The sequence below is a fragment of the Periplaneta americana genome, chromosome 10, assembly GCF_040183065.1.
Source record: "Periplaneta americana isolate PAMFEO1 chromosome 10, P.americana_PAMFEO1_priV1, whole genome shotgun sequence".
Classification (NCBI taxonomy): Eukaryota; Metazoa; Arthropoda; class Insecta; order Blattodea; family Blattidae; genus Periplaneta; species Periplaneta americana.
Genome location: NC_091126.1, coordinates 172,082,037 through 172,109,722, shown reverse-complemented (window position 1 = coordinate 172,109,722; position 27,686 = coordinate 172,082,037). Strand labels below are relative to the sequence as shown.

General features: G+C 36.6%; 1 protein-coding gene across 2 annotated transcripts in view; it reads right to left on the bottom strand.

The window, feature by feature from the left end:
* Positions 1-10,165, bottom strand: part of LOC138708152 (homeobox protein onecut-like) — a 62,144-nt gene extending 51,979 nt beyond the window's left edge. Inside the window, exons 1-2 of one of the 2 annotated variants that reach the window (XM_069838405.1) lie at positions 10,070-10,164; positions 7,466-7,489 (exon numbers count right to left, since the gene is read on the bottom strand). The gene's annotated coding sequence lies outside the window, so the exon portion shown is untranslated. Of the gene's footprint in view, positions 1-7,465; positions 7,490-10,069 lie in introns of both variants that reach the window. The other variant, XM_069838406.1, reaches the window with a different exon arrangement.
* Positions 10,166-27,686: the final 17,521 nt, after the last annotated feature.

The window sequence follows — 27,686 nt, the reverse complement described above, 5'->3', positions numbered from 1 at the left end:
AATTGCTCGTGTCATTCTTTAAATTCCCTGGAAAGTTTCCTTTATTTCGTAGTTGAAATTGTATTCTATTAACTCTCTCAGTTTTTTTACATAGCTGAAGTTGTTAATGTATACCTGTGTAACTGTGCCCATTCTCAAAACTTGGCTAATAATAATAATACATATTAGTTACTAATTCGATATTAAATTCAAATAATCGTAACATCTCATTCAGTGACGTTAAACGTTCTCTTCAGTAAATAACCTAACCTATTATCGAAAAGTGGGTGTTATTTAATTTAAAATTAGTGGATTTACAGCCCATGGAGGGCCAAAGCTCTCCAGCCTTCTGCAGGCTTTACGTCCACAAGGCTTACTAGATGTAGAAGTACTTGGGTAAGGTGTGGTCGTCATATTCATCCCCACCAACTATTGAAGTTGGTTCGCTAGACGTGATTTGCTACTCATTGTATTTACCCATTTTCTATCAGAATGCTGGAGGGCATCAGTACGATTAACTATCCAAACTTCTAGTAAAAATGTCTTCTCATATCAAGATTCGAATCAGAGTGCATTCCGTGTCGCCAGTCCAAAGCATCATGCCTCAGACCACACAAGTACGGCACAGGACGTTCTTAAATACTTGGTTAATTATTATTTTAATGGGAACTGTTATATTTAGTGCAAATTATTCGTTTTTAATGAAGGTGAATAAAATTCTTCAATAGGTTAATTATATATCTCTACACTAACGGACGAACATAAATATAGTACGCTAATAGTAAGAAGAATTTTATCGTTTAACGAATAAAACATTTATTTAAATAAAATGTAAGACTAGAATTTTTAAATGTCATATTACCTCTCTGTACACCGTAATAAAGTGTAGGCCTACGTAATGTGAAACTGGGTATGATCTAACTGCAATTTTACATGCATCTTTTTAATTTTTAAAAATTAATAAGAGTTACATTATTTCATGTCGCAACTGTCACTCTACGGGTAAGGGCCAAACCGCACCTTGGGACAGGGGTGCTGCATGGACAGCGTTACGAATTCTCACACGGACTATTAATAGGTCTTTGCCGCCATTTTGGTTTCCCATCCCTATTTTTCGATCACGAGTGTGGGTGGACCACGTTCCGTTCCTGAAACACTACCTCTGAAAAATTTTTCGGGTATACCTGGAAATCGAATCCGGTACCTCTTGGTTCACAGCTAGGCAAATTAACTACAACATCGAGGATGCAATTAAAGTTATTATTATGATTAATATTACAGTTTTCAACAGTCGGTTCAATTTTGGGATTTCATCTTGTCCTAATCACATCAAAATCAACGACAACAGAACTTAATTTAAAAATGTTAACTAAAATATCACATTAACTCCGATATAACATAACGTCAATTAGAATTTTCCGTAGACAAAACTACGATAAATTTCACCAGTTAGTGCTTGTATAAACCATTACAGTATTTGCTGTTGAATTTAAGGTCTTGTATAGGCGGTTGTAGGGGATATTAATGAGCGGTAGAGAAACGAACTTCACATTTATTTGACTGACATTTCTATATAAAAAATTTTTCAACTTACAACAATAGTTCCTCACCTATGGCTCGATCGGTAGCATTTCCACATACAAATTCATAGAAACCAGGTTCGAATGTCCACAGAAAAAAAAAACTTTTTTTCTCCCCCTTTTCGAGATTACGTGTGTATCCCCCACCTGCTTCAGCTCTAGGGTAAGCCCGGGGGAGATCGCCATGGTCTGTATTTCTTCTAGGACTGACCGATTGCGCATAGAGCTCCGTAGACGGCATTCTTTTGAACATAGCGTCAAGTGTTGAACAGATGTTACAAATTCCGGAGTTTTTCCTCATTGTCTGTGACCGGTCAGTTATTTTGTGTCTTGTGAGGGAAATGAGCAGAAGTCCTATGTTCTTGTGTGAGATTTAATGGAAATGTACTCTGTTGAGTAAATGAACCATGTGTGTTTCATTTCAAGTGTCAGTCTTCTATAATCCCTCTCGTATTTTTACTAATCGCTATGGCCATCTCACCCCTACAAATGGAAGAGATGACCATACAATTTTCCGGGAGAGTTGACCACTCATTCAAGAGGCGTATTTGAATTGATATTTTGATTAGTCATAGCAAATATTTTGGCTTTTATCACCTAAATGTGGCATTTATCGATCCGAAAGCCTACTGTTCGAATATCGATTTATAATTTTTATTATTCTCATTATTCTCATTATTCTCATTAGTATTATTATTATTATTATTATTATTATTATTATTATTATTATTATCCTGCGATCTACATGTCGTTATGGGAAGTTACCACTATTTTTAAATATAAAGTAACTTCCCAGTCTTCTTTTTTGTTATTTAATATTAATAAACCGAAGTTACCGGTATTAATTGAGAGATTAACTTATGAGTTATCTTCTATCATACTTATAAATAAATAAATAAATAAATAAATAAATAAATAAATAAATAAATAAATAAATAAATAAATAAATAAATAAATAAATCCTAGGATAACTGTGACTCGAATCCAGACCGCCTGTGTCACAGACTGATGGTCTATACCACAGAGCAACCGCAGGAATTGTTTGGACGCACGGGAATGACTTCATTTTCTTGTAACCTGAAAAAGCTAATTCGAGAACACCAGTGATGGGATGATAAAGAACTAAATACCTATTTATGAAACGTGGAATATATAGGCCTACTATGTGTAATGGACTATATTACGTTTCCAGACAACTGTTTGTTTTTGCTAATTGAATTTATTCCATAGACTGTGATCTGCATACCGCAGAGAGTTGCTCCTATGTGAAACATCGCACAATGCCCAGGTCTGTGCACGATGGAGAGGTTTATCCTCACTCTATGTGAAGTCGAATGGAAAATGGAGTTAGGGAGGGGTTGAATGGGGTGGCGGTAGATTCCCTGTAGTCTGGCGTTAGCAAAAGTTTGGAATTTGGCAGCCGATAAGAGGTTGGTTACAAGTTCTTTACACTTGAAATCATTTCCTCTACATCCGTTTCTAACCGAATAGAAGCAAATTATAGTCAATTAAGAGATAAAATGTGTCCGAAGTAGTAGCTTTACGAATCGCATGATAACTAAAAATGTATTAAAAGGAAGGGGAGGAAAAAACTTCCTTTGCTCTCCATGGAATATCATTTGTAAGGAATGAAATCAATTGGAAATCCTAGCTTGGAGAGGATTCCTCCAGGTTGTGTAACTAATTTGACGGCCACCAGGATTGCGTGGAGACACGATGTGACGTCACGAAAGCTTAGAAAACCGTCTTTTATCTACAGTTTTTTAATGTTTCCAAATAGAGTGATTGTTTATGTCAAGACGTACTGAAGTAATACTTCAGTAACAAAACAATATTAATTTCGATTGCAAATATAAAATACAGTATTTTTTTTTCATTATCACGTTACCAGTATCATTTTTATTTGTAATTTGTATTAAATTTTGATTAACAAGGCACCTAAAGTCAGAATGTTTTATATTTGCTCAAATAAGACCAAACTTTCTCTTTCGTACCCCTAAGGCGTTAAGACAAATGTCGGGATGAGTCCTAAGAGAAATGGGCCATGGACCTATATGCCCTTCCCCATAAGTTCCCTCCCCCCTTTTTTTTCTAACAAACAACTTAATGCCCTAGTTCAGAGTATATAAAATTATGACGTACATGTGCAACGTCACTCATGTAGTCGCAATGCGGAAGGACAGGGAACCTTTCAATTTGCAGATTCAGAATTCACGGCGTCTGTCCTGGCGGTCTTCACCTGCCTTGTCATCGAACAACAGACGACAGAGTCTTCTCGACCCCTCCTGCACTGCGATATGAAATAGTTCATTTCAATGTGCAGATTTGCACCAGCCATTTCTTCCTCGTCCCGTCCTGTGATCACTTTGATCACATTTCCGTCCCCTCGCGTATGTGATACCTAAGACGTTACATTCATTTTCGATTTTCCCCTTCAAAATTTTCTAGAGCTCCGGTGGAGCAGCGTAACCCGGAGTGAGACTAGTGGCCAACAGGCTTGGAGCTCACATATTTAGTTTCTTGCAGCCCCGAACCCCTTGCAAGGACGCGTTTTGCGTACCTCTTAAATTTGTCCTCCCAATTCACCTCTTTCAATTCAATTCAATTCTTTCGTACCGCACAGGTATTTCAATTTAAAAATCAAGATATCTTTACTATATCTGCAAATTTTACGGTTTAAATATATGTACTACACTTATTTAATTGTTGCAGAAATTCATATACTATATTGGAACCGCTCCTAATATTATTTCTTCATCTGCAAACATCAGAACATTTTTAATTTTATAGATATATTAAAATATATATTTTTTTAATTTTATAATGAGATTGCCATATTATCGACATGACAAATATCTAAGACTGGGATTATTATTGTGAGAGAAAAATACTATCTCGTTCTTCTTTTTTACGAAGAATGTCTTACAGATTTTGACTTGGCAGAGTAGGATCTGTTACATTTTTTGAATGTAAGTTACATTCAATATTCCTTTTGAGATATGGCCCCTTGTGATCTTGTTTGACTTATTTGTGTCGAGAAAGTCAGTTACTCACAAAAGTGATATTTTACAGAGGATGAAGTTATTTCATTCCGCTCTATAATTATGTGAACTTTACATACTCATCCGAGTGATAAGATCTAAAATTTGCTTTAAGTGGGGTTTTCAATTTGAAACATAATTCTACATTATATAATAATTGATTTTTGTAGAAAAGAAGCTAGAGTCTCTTCGTACTATCTTTTGAGGAACACTAAGTAAATTTCTAAGTTACCTTTATCAACATAACCTACAATTGTAATTTTTAAAATTTATATTACATAATATTTGATACGAATATTGTTTCTACATACTTCTTGATATTTTTCTTGCAACTACTACCTCTATCTGTATCCTAACAAGTTAATATCTTATTATTTTTAAAGATAGCTTATTGTAACGAACCATAATTTCTCTTAAGTGATTGAAGTAGCCGTTTATATCGCTCACACATGAATAATTTTATACCCGTTCCCTCAGAAATGGAACCAATGAGGTGTACTGACACGATAAACGCAGAGCCTATATCGGATGTAAGTAGACAATACGGGAACCGTTCTTGTTAGTAGCTTTAAAGTCTTGGTTTTTCTGAACCGACGCATGCGACGTGCGAGGTGGGCCTCCATCTCGCACGTCGGATCCGACGGTTCAGAAAAACCAAGACTTCACTATTTTCCAGCGAATTGCGAATAAAACCACGCTCACTACACATCCTATACTGCACATGAAATTAGTATTTTCATGTTGTATATATCAGTAGTAGGCTATATGAAATAGGTTGGCGTTTTTAAATAAAATACAGAGCAATCAATTTTTAAATTGTTAGTGGGGCGCGTCAGATACTCTGGCTATTTGCGCCCTTGGTTTTAAAATATCAATGATGAGTTCTAGTTTCGAAAATAGAAATGTAACTAATATAGTCGTAACATTTTTCGAAAGATTTCAAATCACAGATATAGATTATGAAAGGGGATTTAGGCCTAGTGTTGATTTCGGGCATCAATATTCGAGACTAAGACAGTAATTCCTATCGCAGCTTAATACTTGTTGGTCTTACAAAATTTAAATAGCTTCATATAATTACGCCATCATCCTGTTTAATTTTAATTATAATGTTACAGTCTTACTAATAAACCATGTATAGTTTTTATACGATACTTATGCAGAGTTGAGACAGAAAACTTTGCATAGGCAATAAATGTATAAACAGGCTATAATTATAGCTACAATGGGAATTGCTTTGCAGTTGTATACACGAAATCCCTTGTTTCAGGGTTGTATGTAGAGAAAAAATGGCCGCCCCTCTAACAGCTGTTCGTATCGACTGTCATTTTATGGTGATGGTTGCCTTGTAACCACAGAAGAACAAACCAAAGAGCACAGAATAATTACAATAATATTGCTGTAGCTTGTACTCTTTGACCAAAATATATTGTGGTAATCGATTAGAGCCAGTTGTACTATCGATACTTAACACGCCACACTAGAGCGCTGCAATAGAGAACCTCAGATATTCTATTATCTTTCGTAACGAAGTAATGACGAAACTATGACGTTGCTTTGTAACATACTCTTTGGTTATACTTTTATACACGACGTATGTAGTGATTATTAGTAAGGAATTTACATATGACATAAACGAGCTAATCATTGTATAAGTATAAGACAGTTAAACGTGTATAAGCTTATATAGAGTTTTTATTAGTAAGACCATTACGGCCTTACTAATAAAAACTCTATATACAGACATTTAACTGTCTTATACTTATACAATGAGTAGCTCGTTTATAAGTCGTGTGTAAATTCCTTACTGATAATCACTACATACGTCGTGTAAAACAGTATAACTGTTACACAGCTACGTCATAGTTTCGTCATTACTTCGTTACGAAAGGTAATAGAATATCTGAGGTTCTCTACTGGATCCGATAGAGCGCTTTAGTGTGGCGTGTTAAATATCGATAGTACAACTGGCTCTAATCGATTACCACACTACATTTTGGTCAAAGAGTACAAGCTACAGCAATATTATTCTAATAATTCTATGATCTTTGGTTTGTTCTTCTGTGGTTACAAGGTAAACATCATCATAAAATGACAGTCGATACGAACAGCTGTTAAAGGGGCGGTCATTTTTTCCCTATATACAACGCTTAAACAAGGGGTTTCGTGTATATAACTACTGCAAAGCAATTCCCATTGTATAGTTACAGCCTGTTTATACGTCCATAGCTTATTCACGGTTTATTAGTAACGTTTTCTGTCTCAACTCTGCCTAAGTCTCGTATAAAAACTATACATGGTTTATTGGTAAGACTGTTAGAGTATAAATAAGATCTGTCCGTGAAGAACAATCCAATGAAGTCGCTGTAATATCATACATGTCTTATGTTATCAGATTTAATAGAAATATTTCGGAGCTCAATCCATAATTTATCCTAAAAATTTCGGTACCATTTTTCAGTAATTACCTGAAGGTTTAGTTGTTTGAAATCACAATTATAACTGTAGTAACGTATATTTGTGTGATTAATGCTATTTATTGTGTGCAATGTCCTCATATAGTTTACTACAAAACTAAAGACTTAAAAAATATTCGATTAACAACAGGTTTAACATAAACACAAGGATACGTTGAAAAATACTTTTAATTTAATGTAAAATTATTATTTTTATAGAACCTTTGTTTTGCAAAAATCTCAGTCCAGTTATATTTCACCATCACCATAGAAACGTCAGAAACTATCTGTAAAATTGCAGATATTTTTGTAAATGTTGCTAGCATTCTATTTACAAGACAACATATACCTTTCAACTTACTTGAAGCAGAACTTTTACGTATAATAATGAAAAATGAAGGGTACTTACTTCCTCGTTGTGGAATCTGTGCAGCTGAAAGAAAACAAACAAATCGTCCATCGGCTAAAGTCCCATCACACAGTTGCAATACAGAAAAAAACAACAAAAATAATTATCAAACTACTTTAACACAGAAAACAAGTCTTTTCAAAAACATCGGACATTATCTAACATGACATACACATTAAACATAGCTCCAGCTAACTGCCAACCAACCATCACGTACGACACACACATGTATAACTCCTAAGGACTATTGTCTGTGCACGAACACTACACTAGCTCACTATCAAATGTACATGGAGGGGGCGAGAAATGAAGGTCCTTCCACCGTGTTCGCGATGTCATTCCTAACGTTGTCCGGAGTGTAACTCATTTTCTGAGCACGTGAGATGCAAAATAATCTTAAATTAAATAGCTCAAGGTATTATAATATAGAAAACTATTTCAAAATTATCTTGAGCCCTCAGACGGTCAGAAAATGATTTTTAAATTAGTACATGACGTTAAAATCACCGTGATTCAAAGGGATAAATTAAATTAAAAGCACGTACTCTAGCTCCAGAGATAATGTCATAAGCAATTGAACGTATCATTACACCGCTAATAGCATAATAATAATAATAATAATAATAATAATAATAATAATAATAATAATAATAATAATGTAATTTAAGAAATAAGAAATACATAAAATAAACAAAAAATACATGCGTCAAAATCGCCGAAAATATCAGAGGCTGAAAATGGGCGTGTCGCTGTAGACCTATCCATTTTTAAGCTTACGGGCGATAGCTAGCTCATGTAAAATATGGACTTTAAATACAGTAATTGTACATAAGACCTGCTTGTTACGATTTGTCAATTTGGCTTTTTATTCAGTTCCAAGAATTAAAAAAGGAACTAGAATGATTTACTGTGAAATTAATTTAAAATTAATGAATTTATAGCAACAAAGAAGTAATTACCTAAGGTATAATTATATAATCACATTTATTTTTGTATTATTTGCACATAGGAAAGCAATTCTGCGTCACAAGCAGTTTCAAATCTGAACACTCGTTAATAATTTGGAATTAATCTAAAAACTAACATTTGCAATCAAATGTATTTATTCCATCGAATTATTTTTTAATTATGCCACGGTATTTCCTTCCTTATGTGGTTAGAAATTACTTTGAGATCTGTGCAAGATATTATCGCATTCGTATGGAAAAGTTACTGTGTCCTTAGCACAGATAATATTTTCAGAATAATTCCAAAATAAATTAAGTATTATTGTAGCCCTATATACTTGTCTTTAAAACCCGTCGCAATTTATACGTCTCCATAAGCCTTTTGCGTCTGCGACACATCTACAAATCAACGTCAAACAAACGAAAAGAATATAAGAAATATGTTCAAAATAAATGTGAAGGTAATGAGGTCGGTCGGTTAATTAGATTTTAATTAGGCTGAGGACTGTCCTGTTTGTATGTAAGCAACAAGAGAACCAGAACTGCACGTCCACACCTACCTTCTGCTTGAAATCCCACAACGTAAAATACATATGATAGCTCTGAGATTCAATAAAGTCAATTACTCCCCTTCCTCTTTTGGATTGTGAGTCAAAGAAAGAGCAAGAGACTGGAAAGGGAAGCGAGACAGATAGAAATACAGAGTAAGATGCGGAAAAGAGTGCAAGAGGGCACATGGATCGGACGCACCAAGCGCTCACTGCGTCGTGTTGCAACAACTCGTTTGGTCGTTCGGGAGTTTCGATAGGCATATCGCATTTTTACACGACTAATTTAGCTGTCAATATTTATCTGCCCCCAAGACAATTACGAGAGGTCTAGTATATGGGGCATTGAGGTAGGCAGGCAGGCAAGCAGGCAGGCAGGCGGGCGAGCGGGTGGGCAGGTGGGCAGGTCTTGTAGCACAAAGTGCTCGCTTGGGGCGCCTGCCACCAGCTGTCCGTGATGTTTAATTTGCTGGGCTTTGAGCGCGCTGGACCGCCAACACTTTTCTTGTTTTCAAGTTATAATTGGGTGGAGGGGGGCGGGTAGAACTACCATACACAGCCAACATCAACAACAACAACAGCAACAACGAGGAGACCCTCCAGGAATTAGATTGATTACCGGTACCAGCCAAAATTCATGTCGAAAAAATTTATTACACCGATTCCGTTGCTCCCCCCCGTATAGAATGGAGGGGCGGGGGTGCGGGTTATCGATAAACAAGCAGCACCTCCCCGCCCGTCCGCTCCGCAGCGCAGAACACACGCGATAGCACGGCGGCGATCGTTTGGGAAGGATCGACCAGTGAGGAGCGCGGCGCAGGGTCGGCCTACACGCATCCGGAACAACGGCGTCTTGGGATGCAGAGGGATGCGCCCCACGCACGACAGAACACCAGCTCGAGCTGTACGACCACCACCACGATGCAACACGCCACGAAGGGTAACACATGAGGAACGTAAGGGATTGCTCATGCAAAAGTAAAAAGCCACTGGACATCAAGGCATGTCAAGTCAAAACTGTTGCTAAGGGACTGGGGTACTAAGCGCAACCAGACTATGAGAGAGAGAGAAGAGAGAGAGAGAGAGTTGTGGCAACTCAAGAGACTCACAAGCACGAAGAGGAGGGTGTTTTCCTTCGTTTCGAGTTGACTGCTCTCACGTTAACATTGCGCATCTGGCAGTCTGCAATGAAAACAGAGAGTAGTCAAAATTTAGACAAGAATAGGTCAGCTAGCTCTGTGTTTTCAGACTTTACTCTAGCCGCGCTGGAATTGCAAATTTTCCTAATAAATTGTCCTTTTGTTTAGGAAACTTGAACAGACAGGCAACAACACGGCACTACCGCATCACTTGCACCTGTGCATTATGCCCGTGCCATTGCTCATTCAATGCACCCCGCCAGTGAGCCCGGATGAGGCACCCCCCCCACCCGCACTCGGGCTGACATAGCTGATAGATTCCCCCATTAAATCCCCGTTTCCATCTTCCTCTTGCCAGCGAGATAACTTCCAAATGCCAACCACAGGCCAGGCTCGGAAATGTGTCAAGTGATGCAGCATCTACCAATATATTATCCTTCACCCTCTTGCCTGCCTGCCTGTCTGTCTGTCTGTCTTGTTTTGATTACATTTGGATTAGCGCTAGAACGCTTCAGTAATGTACCTCTTTATGCAAAAATGTAAGACATATATCAACAATGTCTAGAGAGGGGCTTCACAGCAGCCTAAAGTAATACTTATCTTCTTTTGTGGCGAGTGAATGGTGCCGACCGCAAACAAGATATCAGATGCAAGAAGGACTCTATCTTGTTCGCTACTGCTCCAAGCCGCCTCCATATTTCTCCCTCTCCCCTTGCTTGCTAGGCTATTCTGTCCATATCATCGAGGGGAAGGAGAGATCCTTGAGGCTTTTATGGAGGTAGTTGTTAGATTTGTCATGTTGCCATGACAGACAGAATGCATTGCAGGAATGGAGAGATCGCTTGTGCTGTCCATTCCAGTCCCGGCCGTCAATTGAAGCACAACTCGACCCAAAAGACGTGGAAATGGATATGTCACCGCTGTCGGCCCTTAGTCATTAGATTCTGTGTATACACAGCTACTAGTCTGGGAAAACGGAGAAAATCAGAAGAAGCAATGTATGATTAGTAATTACAGATGTAGGGATAACAGGCATAAAACACTTGTTTGAAATGTAGCGAGGGGAAGCAGAACCTCTTGTATTGTGTAGTGAAATAGCGCGTGAAGACTGAGTATAGGGTGACACATCCGAAAGTAATATCAAATTTCTTCGAAACATTCAAAGTCACTTTCATCTGAAATACTGAACAGTGATAGCAGAATTTATGGAGACAATGAAGACGAAATAGAACACATCCTTTCATGGAAAAGACACTGCAGGGCAGTAACCAGTTTCTCAACACTTTCTAAGGAGCGAGAAGAGAACGATGCGAACAGAGCTGCTACGAACGTGAGACGTGTTAATTCATATGGAAGCAAAAAATGCAAGTGCCTTTGAATGATCACGATGCAATGAAGATGCCAATTAAGACAAGGTACACGAATCTTTCAGAAGTGTTTCAGATGTAAAGTTTTTTATGTGGTGTTATTATTATAGAAAGAAAAATTAAGCGTTCATCAGTAACGTTGATAAAAACAAGTCAAATTATTACTGGATATCTCGTTTGCACTAAGGAAAAATCTTCATAAGAAGATCGCAATTTCTTCCAGAAAATGTTACCAACGAAACTTCGAGTCCTCAAGAATGGCTGAAATTAAAGTTCGCACAAGAAGGAAGAGTTCGGGCATCCAGGTGTGAGGGTCGAAGAAAATTATCCGCATATTGCTTCAAACAAATTAATCAATTCCAGAGCGAGATATTCCATTAGAAGTAGCGAGTCAAATTGATTGTATAAATAATTAGAAAGCGTTGCGTTGCGCTGTCAGGGAACACCCCAAGTCTCGACTAGAGGGAGAGAAAGATCAGTCTGTTTCAAGATGAAACAAAATGTTGGGAGCCCATCATCAATTCGGGTAACATGAAGCTGAGTTATTTTTTTCTGTATCTAGTTGCATAAGCCGTGTTGCAACAATCTTCATTATCATATAGATTGGTCCTACGTTCCTTGGCCGGGTTAATGCGTTTCAATAAAGTTGGTACAGCTGTGGCTGCTGCTGCATCCAACTCTGAGTGGCGAACACCCTCCCTCGCTCACTCCCAGTCAATATAAAACAACCACCGACTCTTCTTCCTGCCCTGTCCCCCCGCTCCGCCCGTCTTCCTTAGCTTTCTTTTCCGATTCCTACCCTTGTTTCGTCGGAGACACCTTGTTACCAAAACCCGACCGCGGAGCCGGGCTGCTTGTCAAGTAAGCATTTGTAAAAATTGAAACTAACTATTCCTTTCGTTAGGGTCGAGTCGAACAGGTCAGAGGTGAGTGGGGCAAGGAAAGGAAAGACTTCTTTGTGTCAAGAAGCGGATTTGGTTGACTTGCCGGCGGCAGCGACTCAAGTTGAACGAGAGGGTGCCGGCGGAACGAGGACCGGCGTCGGGTTCTGACAGACGCTACACAATTAGGCCAATCCGAGCGAGCGCGGGCGCCTCGCCTCCGCCGCGGCGGCGTGACACGAGGAACACTTGACGTGCCCCACCCCACGCAATTACACGGAGAGGAGCGGATGACACGTAGATGAACGAGACGCGGCGCCTGGCATTAAGTGTAATCAGCTATTTCTGATCGCCCGTCTTCCCTAAGAACGCACAATCACCTGTTCAGTTTCTTGAAATTGAAATCTTTAGCAGATCGTAGCACGTTGCAAAAGCGCACTTATTTCAATAAAATTATTTTTAATATTATAACTCAGCCTTGTTTTAAGTTCACTACGGTAAGCGAGGTTCAGACCTGTCTTCGGATGGTTGACAAAACAACAACAGTACCGTAGAAGTGGGTAAAGTCAATCAGTGGGTGTAAAATCGATCATTTTCGATTTTTATTGAAAATTATATATTTTCTCAGTTACTTGTTAAAATTTTGTTATGCTGACTTCATTGCCTGACATTGTAAATGTAAGCGAGATGGACAACAAAAAGCCTGCGAATTCCAACAATGGGAACACTGTGTAATTACCGTTGAAGTGAAAATTGTTATTCTCAAATTTTTCTCTTCAATGGAAACAAAGTCTTACAAACTCTAAATTATAGTCAGCAGTGAAAGGAAGCAGGAAGTATACGTAAGTATTTTTCGTTGAGATTGTATCCTGAAATAATAGTTTTGCAGTTCGTAAATGTTAGTATTGAAACTTATTATTTTAAGAAAACTTGTATCCCCGCTTGGGCTGATTACCTGGTTGGGTTTTTTCCGAGGGTTTCCCCAACCGTAATGTGAATGCAAGGTAACCTATGGCGAATCCTCGGCCTCATCTCGCCAAATATCATTTCGGTATCACCAATCTCATTGACGCTAAATAACCTAGTAGTTGATACAGCGTCCTTAAATAACCAACTAAAATAAAAAAAATAAAGAAAACCTGTACCTTTGTAGGGTTAAGTCGATCATGCCATCGACCCACTCGAAACAGATAGGACCAGTAGGAAGAATAAATTGTTCACCGAAATACCTCCAACTAACACTTACAAACAGAAAAGTGTCATAGTATAGCATATATTGATGGGATAGTGGGGAAAGAGGAAGACGAAATTATGGTGAATTTCTTGCGTAAGAGAAGCACTGCCAAAGGAACATATTTTGTGCACACCTCTGTACCTGACTATGGGAACAACGTAGTTTCTGAAGTGACATGAGGAGGGGAAGATTTCAAATAACATCTGATATAAACTTAAGCAATGTTGAATTGCATTTTAGATTATAATTGAAGGGTGGTATTTCAATGTAAATTTTGAATTTTTAAATCTTTGTTTGTTGGTATGTGAAGTATTAAAATGTTTTTTTTAATGTTTTATAAGTTGGCAATCATAGTCACGATTGCACAGTGGAGACCTATAGGCGTAATTGTATAGAATAGTATGATCACAGTAACTATATAATGCTATAGGCATATATTGAAGATTATTATTGTTTTTACACCCCATATAACAAATAAAATATATGTAATACACTTAATTTGTTTTTTAAAAACATAAACAGTGATCGACTTTGCTCCGCAATATTTTAAAATCGGTCTTAAACTAAAAATTCAATGGTGATCGACTTTACCCTATTTAAGCAGGTAACTTCGATCACAAGTAAAATAAAAAAATAAGTTTTTTATAGATTGTAATTCAATTCTTGTAACGTGTGTTCATAAGTGAAGGATATGACGACAAAATTGTATTTTCTGAGGAACTTCATTCCATTGCATAACCTCAATATCATTAAAAAATGGCAAAATTTTGATCGACTTTACCCTCTTCTACGGTAACCTCAAAACTTTGTCACTGCTTTGAACTTAATTTGAAACAAATTTTTTAGAAATTTGTAAGTACTCAAATGCTTCAATGATTCTAGTTACTTACATAAACGTAGCATGGTGTTAATACCGGAAACTATGAGAGAACGGCCTAACTGTAGGTCAGTCAATTTTATCGCAAATTTTAACTAAAGGAAACATTCAGAAAATCTGATAGGCCTATTTCTCTACGGATGCAGGGATTTCTATTTCTTCAACTACTATTTCACTGCCGCTCCATTTATTGTCACGTCTCGATTTTATCTTTTTAAATTATCATCGTTATTAAGGTTCTTTCTCTAGCAGAACTATTAACAATCACCTGTTCAATTTCTTGAAATAGAAATCTCTTAGTACGAGTCAATCAACTAGCAGATCGTAGCACGTTGCAAAAGCGCACTTATTTCAATAAAATTATTTTTAATATTATAACTCAGCCTTGTTTTAAATTCACTACGGTAAGCGATGTTCAGGTCTTCGGTTGGTAGACAAAACAACGGTAACCTCAAAACTTTGTCACTGCTTTCAACTTAATTTGAAACATTTTTTTTTTAGAAATTTGAAAGTGCTCAAATGCATCAATGATTCTAGTTACTTACACAAATATAGCATGGTGTTAATGCCGGAAACTATGAGAGAACGGCCTAACTGTATGTCAGTCAATTTTATCGCAAATTTTAACTAAAGGGAACATTCAGAAAATCTGAGATTTGTATACGGATGCAGGGATTTCTATTTCACTGCCGCTCCATTTATTGTCACTACTCAATTTTATCTTTTTAAATTATCATCGTTATTAAGATTCTTTCTCTAGCAGAACTATAAACATTTTGTTATTAAGGTAGCGCCGGAAAGAAAGTTTTTTGTGAACATTTTCACCTCATCAAACAATCCAATTGAGTTGCACATTCATTATTTCAACTATGAACCAAATCTGAACTGCTGTTAAATATTGAATATACTTTTTTTTTACAGAAATGTGAAATTTTCAGATATGTTTGTTTAGTAGCCTTACAGGTACTAAAACAATGTTTTGTAAATCTAATATATCGTAAATAGGCCTACGTATTACAGAAGATAGTGTATTAACATGTTTGAAAATATTCGCATGGAAAATGTTTGTAAGGAAATGAATTAACAAAGCAAATACTGTTACATCACAAACAAAAGATATGTGCCTATGAGTTGGTAAAACGTCAGCTCTATAGCTTCAGCAGATTTCGAGATAATTTAATATCCTGATAACAGAAAGTTGCGCACCAATATCACCTAAAAGCATAATGCGATAAGAGTTTTATTATGTAATATTAGTTACAGTTAAAACATATACCTACAGAACTTTGCTTTGTACTATAATATTGTTTTGATTACTTTTATAAGGCTAAAGATACCATCAATATCAATTTCAACTTATCATGTCATATTCAATGTCTTTCTTTGGGATAACACTTTCTTTATGAATGATGTGTTTAATTCACTTAGTAGGGTATAGTTGTAGTTATAATGAAATTTATGTGAATATTCCTTCTTTACTCTTTATTATGTTATTAACGTTTAAAACACAACTGCAATATTAGGCTAAGAAATAGGTGTTAGTACTTTTGTTTTACAGACAATATAGAAAATAACAAACAGAAAGAAGCCATATAAAAATAACGACATAAAATTTCACATTCCGTTTGAAGTTTGTGCATCCAACAGGCTGCTTATTCCTCCTAGCATACCTAGAGCTTTATGTCCGCGCACGACGTCAAGGTCAGAAAAATGCGCTTTCTTTGACATCATTGACGTAGATCATCTGATATTTGCCGTGCAGTTGGAGAAACTCTAGGAAAAATCCCTACCAAATAATCAGTCCAAGCAGGAATCGAACCCACGCCCGAGTGTAGTCCTAGATCAGAGTTACCGCCTATCCTACGCCTATGATATATAGCTGGAATATAAATCTGTGGGATTTATATGCAAGATTTTTAAAGTGAACTGGGGAAAGAAAAGGGAAGCGAAAAGTTTCAAGTGTCCACACATTTCAGTACTGGCTTTCAACAAAATGTCAACACGCATTACGTTTTACGCAACAGTAGAGGGTAGAGTGCCTGTCTTGCTAGTTTGGACGCATTTTAAGAATCATGGGATGACAGGCTGAATGCAGTGCTAGGATAATGTAGATTTCATATAAAAGGCCAATCAAATTGCTGTTTGTGTGAAGGAGTGGGTAAACGTGCCAGCACCAGTGTGGGAGACCGTCCATTCACCGCCCCCTTCACACTTCCCTCACCCCTCGCGAGTTAAAAGCTGAAGTATTCTGCCAGATCGAGAAAGACTTATGGGAGATGAGGGAAGGCAACACACGGGACTCATGTCCGCGAAAATTCATGTCGACTATAATATGCCTCACAAACTGGGAACGTTAGCAGCATCAATCATGCGATCCGATGCCCCTCCACCCACCGTCAGTGAGCTGACAGATATTAAAATAATTTATTTCTATTTCGCTTGTAACATATGTTGTCGCGCTCTTGACCTTTAAGTGCCAGAGCCATTTACAGACTTATACAATAAGAATTCTGTTTGGTGTATTGTCTTAGAATATTTCTTAAATTTAAATTTATATAATGAAAAACTACTTTGACATTAAGCAGTTTACATCACTGCATTATGTTTTTATAAATTTGGTAAATTTATTTTGTATATCAAAGTCATGTGTAAATGATAATGAATATCCAGGATATTTAATATTGTTCATTCTTTCTAATTATTTGTTACTGAGGTACATCTCGCTGTGTATGTATACGTATATATCTGTATGTGTGTGAGTCTATGTATGTATGTATGTATGTATTTTTTTTTAATATTAGTTGAACGGCATGTCCCATTACAATAAAGGTAATACTACATGCCTTGCTACCTGTATGTTTGCAATATAACACATTATGTCTCGTTTCTGTCACTCTCTAGGCGTATGTAGATCTGTTATTCTGTTGTATGCATGCATGCATGCATGCATGCTTGTGTATATGTATAAATATATGTCTACATGTTATATGTCTACAGATGTACATATATTAGCGAAATGTCCTAAAAATGTGTTAATGTCATGTTTTATTTAACGACGCTCGCAACTGCAGAGGTTATATCAGCGTCGCCGGATGTGCCGGAATTTTGTCCCACAGGAGTTCTTTTACGTGCCAGTAAATCTACTCTCATGAGCCTGTCGCATTTAAGCACACTTAAATGCCATCGACCTGGCCCGGGATCGAACCCGCAACCTTGGGCATAGAAGGCCAGCGCTATACCAACTCGCCAACCAGGTCGACATGTCCTAATATGATCTACAAGTTCAACATGTCTATTCATGTTAAATTGTCTAGGTTTTTTCGATTATAATTTCAAGCCTTCAATCAAATTAATGTATAGGCCTATCTACCGTATGTATCTATATGTTATGTGTCTACGTAAGTAAGTATGTATGTATGTTAGCGAATTGCCTTAATATTTTCTATAAGTGCAACATGTCTATTCATGTTATATTCTCTATGTTTTTCGATTGTAATTTCAAGGCCTTAATCTAATTAATTTATATATGTTATACGCTTACAAGTGTATATTTATTGTATGGTAGTCTGTAAGTTTCAATTTGTTATGAATAGTTTAAATTATAACCCTAATATGCTATATGTAAAATAGGGTTTATAAATATGGAATAAATACTACTACTACTGCTTAAGAATATAGGCCTAATATATTTTCTCCGGACAGATTATAAAGTAGAGAAATTAAATAGATTCAGTACATCTCAAACAGATTTAGGTTGTTTGTGTTGTGCTATTATGTGAACAATTGTAGAAGTATTGGGCTGCAGGTAGAAGCGCGAAATGCCTTGGGACCAGATTTATGGCAAAACTTGTGCCGTATGTCCTAGTGACCGAATTTAACGCCAGTACAACCGAATATTGCAATTGAGATTTCCCTAATTTTCCGTAACATCCCAACTGACTAGTAGAAAAAAATTTTTCTACATCTTGATTTTAACACTGTATCACTTCGGAATATGTATGATAAGACTTTCTTGTGTTAAATTCTAACGTACCTTGTTTACATGTTTCGACCTATTATGGGTCATCTTCAGAACTGGTCGTTGCTGGTCTTAGCGCCTCTTGTTTTGTTCCCTGTGAGGGTGTGTTCGTGTGGTGTAAAGTGGAGTCAAAGAGTGTGTGTGTTCTGAAATTGAGTTGTGTGTTGAGAATTTCATTGGGGTGTGTTGCCACTTTACACCACACGAACACACCCTCACAGGAAACAAAACAAGGGGCGCCAAGACCAGCAACGACCAGTTTTGAAGATGACCCATAATAGGTCGAAACATATAAACACGGTACATTAGAATTTAACACAAGGAATTCTTATCATACATAGTCCGAAAATTGTTTCATTACTTGTTGATTTCGAAGAAGATGTTTATGTCAATAAATGCAGAAGTGTTGAACTGGGATTAGGTTGAGGACAAAACGTGGGCCTAATGGGCGAGTGACTGAGTTTGACACCAATGGAGTAGAATTTATTGCTTCTTGCACCAAGATACCAATTTCAGTTTTTCGTAATTTTCCGTAGTCTAACATCCCAATGGTTTTCGATTTGGAATAACGATTTGTTTTCAATATAATCGTTAAATCTGGTATTAAATTTTTAACAGAGGTTTAGCAGAGTGCTATTAAGCTTATGTGAATAAATGCCTTGGGATCAGATTTAGGGCAAAACGTGGGTTTAATATACGAGTAACCGAATTTGAGAATTCAATAGAATATGTGACTATTTGCAGGAAATGGGATCTAAAGTCGGATTTTTAATTATTTTTTGTTTTTAGTGGTTTCAAAAAGAGGATGAAATGCTGAACATTTACAAAAAAATCACGGTTCTAGGTGTTATAGTTTTTAATATACTGTATTAGTTGTTGAATGCTGATATTAAATTATGTACTTTTCAAGAAAAATGCAATTAAAGTTTTCATTTGTTTTCGTAGCAACTATAAGAAAGGTTTCGGTATTTAAGAAGCACTGTGTAAAACTACGTCCTAGTTTAGTGTGTAAAAAAAGCCTACAGGTAGCGCAAGATGTCAAAAAATAGAAATGCAGCTTTTACACCGCAAATTAGTTATTTTGTTCTCCTGTAAAATTTCCTTTTACGACTTCAGGTCCCTTTCGGCGCAACGGCTCACATATTCTTTCCTTCACAGATTCACTAATTTGAGCTTTCAATAATATTCCCTAACACACCAAAAAAAAAAAAAAAAATCCTAGTACATGTCATTTTACCATTATGTGTTGATTTCGAAAAACCGTTGCTTTCAAAATAATAGGTACACCACGTAATAAATTTACTGATAAGAGATGTTAAAACTTTTAACTAATTTCAAGATGAAGAAACTGAACAACTATAACGTTTATATTAACTCATTAAATTTTAAAAAGGAAAGAGATAATTTTACAAGAAATTAAGGTCTTGATAATTAATTTCAGGAGTTGAAATATTTGACCCTTTCCTTCCTAAACCCTACAGGAATCATTGACCTTCACACGCAACTTTCAGTTGTGTCAATACTGACTGTGTGTTCAACAACCAACGTAAAACAGACAACTAATAATTTTTTAAAATAGTGATCTTAAATAATTCAATTTAGTTATATACCTATATATATATATATATATATATATATATATATATATATGACAATCCTCCTTCATCAAAAGGATTGCCCACTGTCAGATCAGTTTGGTTTGCACAGTCTAAACAACTGAACTCGAGACTTTTCGAGATATTGTACGGTCGCTCGGAGAAAGAGTTGCAATGCAACGAGTAAGCTACCGAAGCAGTGGTTCTTGTTACACAACTCGACTCGCGACAGCGTTGCAACATCTACTCGAGTGCGTCACTTAAACGTCCGACTTACGATCTATGTTTATTTTCACTATTAACATTTGTCGTTCTTGTTAGCCTATTATTATTATTATTATTATTATTATTATTATTATTATTATTATTAACCCGCCAGTGAACGGGTCATGAAAAGTTATGTATCTGCACGGGTTGGGTCTTTCAGAACCATTTTCTAAATATAAAAATGTATATTTATTTGAGTCATATAATAGCTAACATTTTTGTTCTTTTATACAGTTAACATAATAAATTTGTGAATTTCACAAATTTCAGAACAGAAAGTTATAACCTGTAACAATTGAGTTACCGTAGAAGTGGGTAAAGTCAATCAGTGGGTGTAAAATCGATCATTTGCGATTTTTATTGAAAATTATACATTTTTCTCAGTTACTTGTTAAAATTTTGTTATGCTGACTTCATTGCCTGACATTGCAAATGTAAGCGAGAGGGACAACAAAAAGCCTGCGAATGCCAAGAATGGGAACGCAGTGTAATTACCGTTGAAGTGAAAATTGTTATTTTCAACTTTTTCTCTTAAATGAAAACAAAGTGTTACAAACTCTAAATTATCGTCAGCAGTGAAAGGAGGCAGGAAGTATACGTAAGTAATTTTCGTTGAGATTGTATCCTGAATTAATAGTTTTGCAGTTCGTAAATGTTAGTATTGAAACGTATTATTTTAAGAAAACTTGTACCTTTGTAGGGTTAAGTCGATCATGCCATCGACCTACTCGAAACAGATAGGACCAGCAGGAAGAATAAATTGCTCATCGGAATACCTCGAACTAACACTTATAAACAGAAAAGTGTCATAGTATAGCTTATATTGATGGGATAGTGGGGAAAGAGGAAGACGAAATTATGGTGAATTTCTTGCGTAAGAGAAGCACTGCCAAAGGAACACATTTTGTACACCCCTCTGTACCTAACTATGGGAACAATGTAATTTCTAAAGTGACATGAGGAGGGGAAGATTTCAAATAACATCTGATATAAACCTAAATAATGTTGAATTGCATTCTACATTATAATTGAATGGTGTTATTTCAATGTAAATTTTGAAATTTTAAATCTTTGTTTGTTGGTATGTGAAGTATTAAAATGTGTTTTTATGTTTTATAAGTTAGCAATCATAGTCACGTTTGTACAGTGGAGACCTATAGGCCTAATTGTATCGAATAGCATGATCACAGTAACAAAAGATACATTATATAATGTTATAGGCATATATTGAAGATTATTATTGTTTTTACACCCCTTATAACAAATAAAATATATGCAATATACTTAATTTGTTTTTTTTTTTAACATAAACAGTGATCGACTTTACTCCGCCATATTTTAAAATCGATCTTAAACTAAAAATTCAATGGTGATCGACTTTACCCTATTTAAGCAGGTAACTTGGATCACAAGTCAAAAAAAAAAATCAGTTTTTGATAGATTGTATTTCAATTCTAGAATCGTGCCTTCATAAGTGAAGGATATGACGACAAGATGCTATTTTCTGAGGAACTTCGCTCCATTGCATAACCTCAATATCATAAAAAATGGCAAAATTTTGATCGACTTTACCCTCTTCTACGGTACACGTTTTTTATGAAATGTGCAGCATACAACTAGTTGGTTCTGAGCTGTCAAAAGAATCAATAGTGGTAAGATCTGTGCTAAACTAAGTAGGTATTGAAGACCCGGCGCACGGAGGAAAATCCAAAATTCTTCTTCTGAACAAAGGAGCCGTGTCTTACTATGAGAGCATTTTTTTCTAATATTTTAGTAATATTTTAAAGTCTGTGTCACAAGAATCAAACTACGAGCTGCACAGTTTCTGCTCTAGATTAAACAAGTGATTGAGATGATGTGTGACTTGAGTGTACCAAACTTGAAACATAACATTACGGGAGGAGATGGGAACTCCCGGGGGCATGCCACCCCGATGACAAGGGGTCGCAGCGCGGAGGGTAGATAAATGAAAACAGCTACGGATGGTGCTACTGGGTTGGAAGGTATTGGCAAATATTTTTGTTCTTCCACTAACAACGAGTTTATTGAATTTGTAGCCTGGAGAATTTAATAGGTAAGGGGCGCTCAAACCACACACACATACACACAACCACACCTTTAATTACTGTGACGCCATTGTAGCATCGAGCCGACTGCAGCTCGCATTATCTTATTAATCTCTCTGTTGCCCCCACGTCTGCCTTTTCCTTTTGCCTCGGCTTGCCACTGTCTTCTTCAGGAGTTCAAGGAAGGGGAGGAGGGAGAGGCCAGGTTTTGGGGCTGACTGGGGTGGCGAGATAGACAAGCAAACAAAGAAGTAGGCTCTACTCGGATAATGTCATTATCGGGTCCCACCAAGTACCCAGACGCAGCATCTTCCTTCAGAACCAACCAGCATCCTTCAAGACTCCCAAACAACTCCACCCCGAACCCGCTGTTGTTGTAATCAAACTCTTTTCATCGCAAATGCAATGTTCCTTCTTCATCAGGAGTCGCGACTGCTCTGATCTTCGCTCAAACATTAACACTTCGCCTCGATTCCCTTGCTTTCAATCTGTTAACGAGCATCCCATAATATCGTACACACTGCAAAAGTGATCATCACAATGCCTTCTCGACTTATGGACCACTACTTTATTTAAGAACACTTAACGAATAATTTTTAGGAAGTGACTTTAAATTAAGTTAAGCACAAAGATTGGCGCATTAAACAAAATTGAGAAATGCTATGGTGACTTTTATAAGCTATTTAAACCCGAGGATTTGATCGCAAGAAGCCTAGAATGTTATTTCGTACCAGATCGAATTTTAAGCAGAGAACTTTCCATTTGACACAGCGTACGAATATTTAATATTTATTTTACGACGCTTTATCAACATCTTGGGTTATTTAGAGTATGAATGAGATGAAGGTGATAATGCCGGTGAAATGACTCCGGGGTCCGGAAGTTACCCAGCGTACGAATATTTCTGGTGTAGACTGAAATACTTACTTGATGCCGGATTTCAAATATCACCTCACTTTGAAGCAGATTTCATGCTCATAATCTATTTTCCTCAGCGAAAATAATTGTTGTCCATGCTGATGTCGGATTTATTAGAATCAAGTAATTACTATTGATTCAATGGAGATTCTAGAATCAGCACCTGGCATCTACACGTGATGGTAGAAATCTAACAAATATTCACTGAATAATAATAATAATAATAATAATAATAATAATAATAATAACAATAATAATAATATATTACTACTAATAAGTTATAATACTATTATCATTATTATTATTATTATTATTATTATTATTATTATGTTTCAGTTCACAGGCCTAATAGGAACACTTACAGGAGCATTTCCAATTTGCCTTTCGGGCAACTTCTGCCGCTGGACATTTTTTTTGTTTCTCCTATTTTCAATCAGTGGCGTAGCATGAAATTTTAAGCAGGGGAAGCTAACTCAATTTGTCTTTCATGCAATATGAGAAAACGTATTACAAAAATACAGTCTTAAAATAAATAGTAGTCAATTTCAAGTCAGCAGTCGAAGATTGGTTGGGACATCGTAACACCAATAAGGCATGACCTCAAATGATACGTAGTAAAATATGATTTCACGGTTTACACATATCTCTTAACAAATAGACACGTATACGTATAAGATTAGCTCACTCCCTGTCATACTTAGAGAAATCACAATATTAGTATCATTACGTAAGTATGCGTCTGTCTTTTGGTTGTGTCCTTTATTGACAGCAAGGGAGTCGGTCATTTGTTTTTTAAATCACACTTTTGTTCGTAAGTCAGTCTTGGTAATAAAATTGTCCTAAAAAAAAATCAAATAAATTAGTGTCAGGAACTGTTATTTCGCTCATTATTTATTATATCAGCCACAATGCACACTAACACTTCAACTGAACACAACTGACGAAAAGGGATAACTCGGAAACTACTTATTTTAAATGTTAAAGCTAGCTTCTTGTTGCCTTGAGACCAGGGTAGTTTAGTTAGAAAGGGATGGAAAATCTGCGGGGTGGATTACACAGAAGAAACCGGTCTGCTTGGAAGCTGGTGTGTGCAGGCTTCTTGTTTACTGCTGCATCACAAATCATCCTGCGCTGCCGCATCACAATATTTAACGCGTAAATAAAAATTCTATTCAAATTAATAAATAATTTTCTCCATAAACTGCCGGTTTGTTATGAAATTATTATTAACAGGGGAAGCTAAGCTTTTTAGCTTACATTGACGTTACGCCACTGTTTTCAATATAAACGCTGTCTCAGAAACATTACAACACTATCATCTTTATGCGGACGACTTAAAACACTATCTCCACGCCAGTCCCGGTTCAGTGAATGACTACATAACTAAATAAAAGTCAGATTTAAAATCCCTAAACTCCTTATCACATAAATTTGAATTCATTCTGAACTATGAAAAATCAAATACTATCTTACCGGGGAATCAAAGACTTCTATTGAAAGTGAAAAAGAAAAAAATATCTGTTGTCCCTGCCGTAGTTGTAAGTAACACTGAAATCCCGTTTATTGCAAGTGTGACAAAATCTGACTGTTCATATCGATGAGTACTTAAAATGGCCACAGAATAAAGATGTAGGCCTTCTACAGGGACATCATTTTATTTTTACTTCAATTTTTATTGTACCTGAGTTTCTGAATGTACTTCACTCCCACCCCTTTTACTAATGAAGTTCAACCGTCCTGCACACAGATCCAAGACCGCATATACAGACATAGTAGCCTTACGGTCGTAGTAAACAGTACGTTCAAACAATATGTTCGCGTTTTCCAGTGACGAAAGAGCTTTCAATATTGAATCATTTTCGCACAGGTACTGTCGTCCATTTGCCTACGTCGTATCCCGGTTTCCCCCACCAGCTTTTATTCGCCAGCTAGTGGCTGGGCTGTCTTAGCTCTTTTCTGAGAACATTAATTTGTGTTAGGAATTGGACGACTACGTAATATTATACAACTGTTTAAAATAACTTAAATAAAAGGGCCTCGTTAAGTAATTAACTGTCATGTGATTTCCTCCCTTTCTACGACCCTACGACATAATCACTTGCACGGACAGTAGATAGCATGTCTGAGTAATTTTATCTTTTCGGATCGGGCGGAAGTGAAGATTGAATTTACATTACGTAAGTTAATCTTTTACAGAGTAGGTACAGAATTATTTCAACCTGAGTTACTAGTACGAAGGACGAAACTGGTAATTGGGATTAGGTACAATAGTCTATAGTGCGATAATATGCACATTAGAACTGAAGCCTGTATCGAAATGAACGGCCACCATTTTCAAAAATGTGTTTAAATATCCATATTATGATTATTTTTCCATTTAACTTCATTCTCTATATTGTACGCTAATGTGCTGTAGACAGTATAATATACACTGCATAATGAATACGTCCAAATGAATAGCTCAGTTCGTGAGTAAAAACACTTATTGTTATACTGTACTGTATTTTGATTAAACAAAAACCTAATGAAAATGATCAAACTCAAAATCGCGATATTTCCTAGTTTACGTAAATAGATGAACTACTTTTCTTCCCTTCTATACCTAGTAAAGTGATTTGTTTGTATATTACGCCATTATCATCGAACTCCAGTCGTGGAAGGAGGTAGCAAACGGCGTTGATCCAAAGGTATAGCCAGGTTAATATTAAAAATATTAGTAAAATAAAATAGTGTCCCTGTATAAACTAGAATTTTCTATATTGGTCTCATTTCGACGCCTAAACAACATTTTCCCTCTCCGAAATTAAAATAAATCTTAGTCCAGACACTTAACGTGCCATAGTTCTACTAATACGACGTTCTCTGTCCACAATGCCTGCGTTCGGTTTGTATGTCTCTATGGTCGTCTTGGCATTGGGTGACAGACGCAGCTTGCATCCTCTTTCTCTTTCTGTATCAGATTTTGCATATATCAACCCCTGAATTCCTTGCTTCACGATTCCGTAATCCTTCCGCACATCATATCTGCATACCCGGGCACAGTGCTACAGTTTTGCGAAGTTCTCTTCACAGAACATATTTAACAATGGACACTATCCGTTCCTGGAATTCATTACCTACAGATATTAGGGGTATTCGACCTTAAACGTCTTGAAGTAAAAAAAATGCAAAATCTTATTTTACATAGCGTAGAGTCCGTATAGGTCAGATTCTATCTGATGCTTTTCCAATTCACTGAAGGCTGAAGCAGGGAGACGCACTATCACCTTTACTTTTTAACTTCGCTCTAGAATACGCCATTAGGAAAGTTCAGGATAACAGGCAGGGTTTGGAATTGAACGGGTTACATCAGCTTCTTGTCTATGCGCATGACGTGAATATGTTAGGAGAAAATACACAAACGATTAGGGAAAACACGGTAATTTACTTGAAGCAAGTAAAGCGATCTGTTTGGAAGTAAATCCCGAAAAGACAAAGTATCTGATTATGTCTCGTGACCAGAATATTTTACGAAATGGAAGTATAGAAATTGGAGATTTATCCTTCGAAGAGGTGGAAAAATTCAAATATCTTGGAGCAACAGTAACAAATATAAATGACACTCGGGAGGAAATTAAACGCAGAATAAATATGGGAAATGCGTGTTATTATTCGGTTGTGAAGCTCTTATCATGCAGTCTGCTGTCCAAAAATCTGAAAGTTAGAATTTATAAAACAGTTATATTACCGGTTCTTCTGTATGGTTGTGCAATTTGGACTCTCACTCTGAGACAGGAACATAGGTTAAGGGTGTTTGAGAATAAGGTGCTTAGGAAAATATTTGGGGCTAAGCGGGATGAAGTTACAAGAGAATGGAGAAAGTTACACAACACAGAACTGCACGCATTGTATTCTTCACCTGACATAATTAGGAACATTAAATCCAGACGTTTGAGATGGGCAGGGCATGTAACACGTATGGGCGAATCCAGAAATGCATATAGAGTGTTAGTTGGGAGACCGGAGGGAAGAAGACCTTTAGGGAGGCCGAGACGTAGATGGGAGGATAATATTAAAATGGATTTGAGGGAGGTGGGGTATGATGATAGAGACTGTATTAATCTTGCACAGGATAGGGACCGCTGGCGGGCTTATGTGAGGGCGGCAATGAACCTTCGGGTTCCTTAAAAGCCATTTGTAAGTAAGTAAGTGTCTCAAGGAACATATGATCCAAGATTGTAGTTAGTTTTATGAAGTAATTGTACCTATTTTTAAAAAGGGGGACAAAACCAACTGTGGTAACTTTCGAGGAATATCACTTTTGTTGACGTCGTACAAAATTTTGTCCAATATTCTTTTGAGAAGATTAACTCCGTACGTAGATG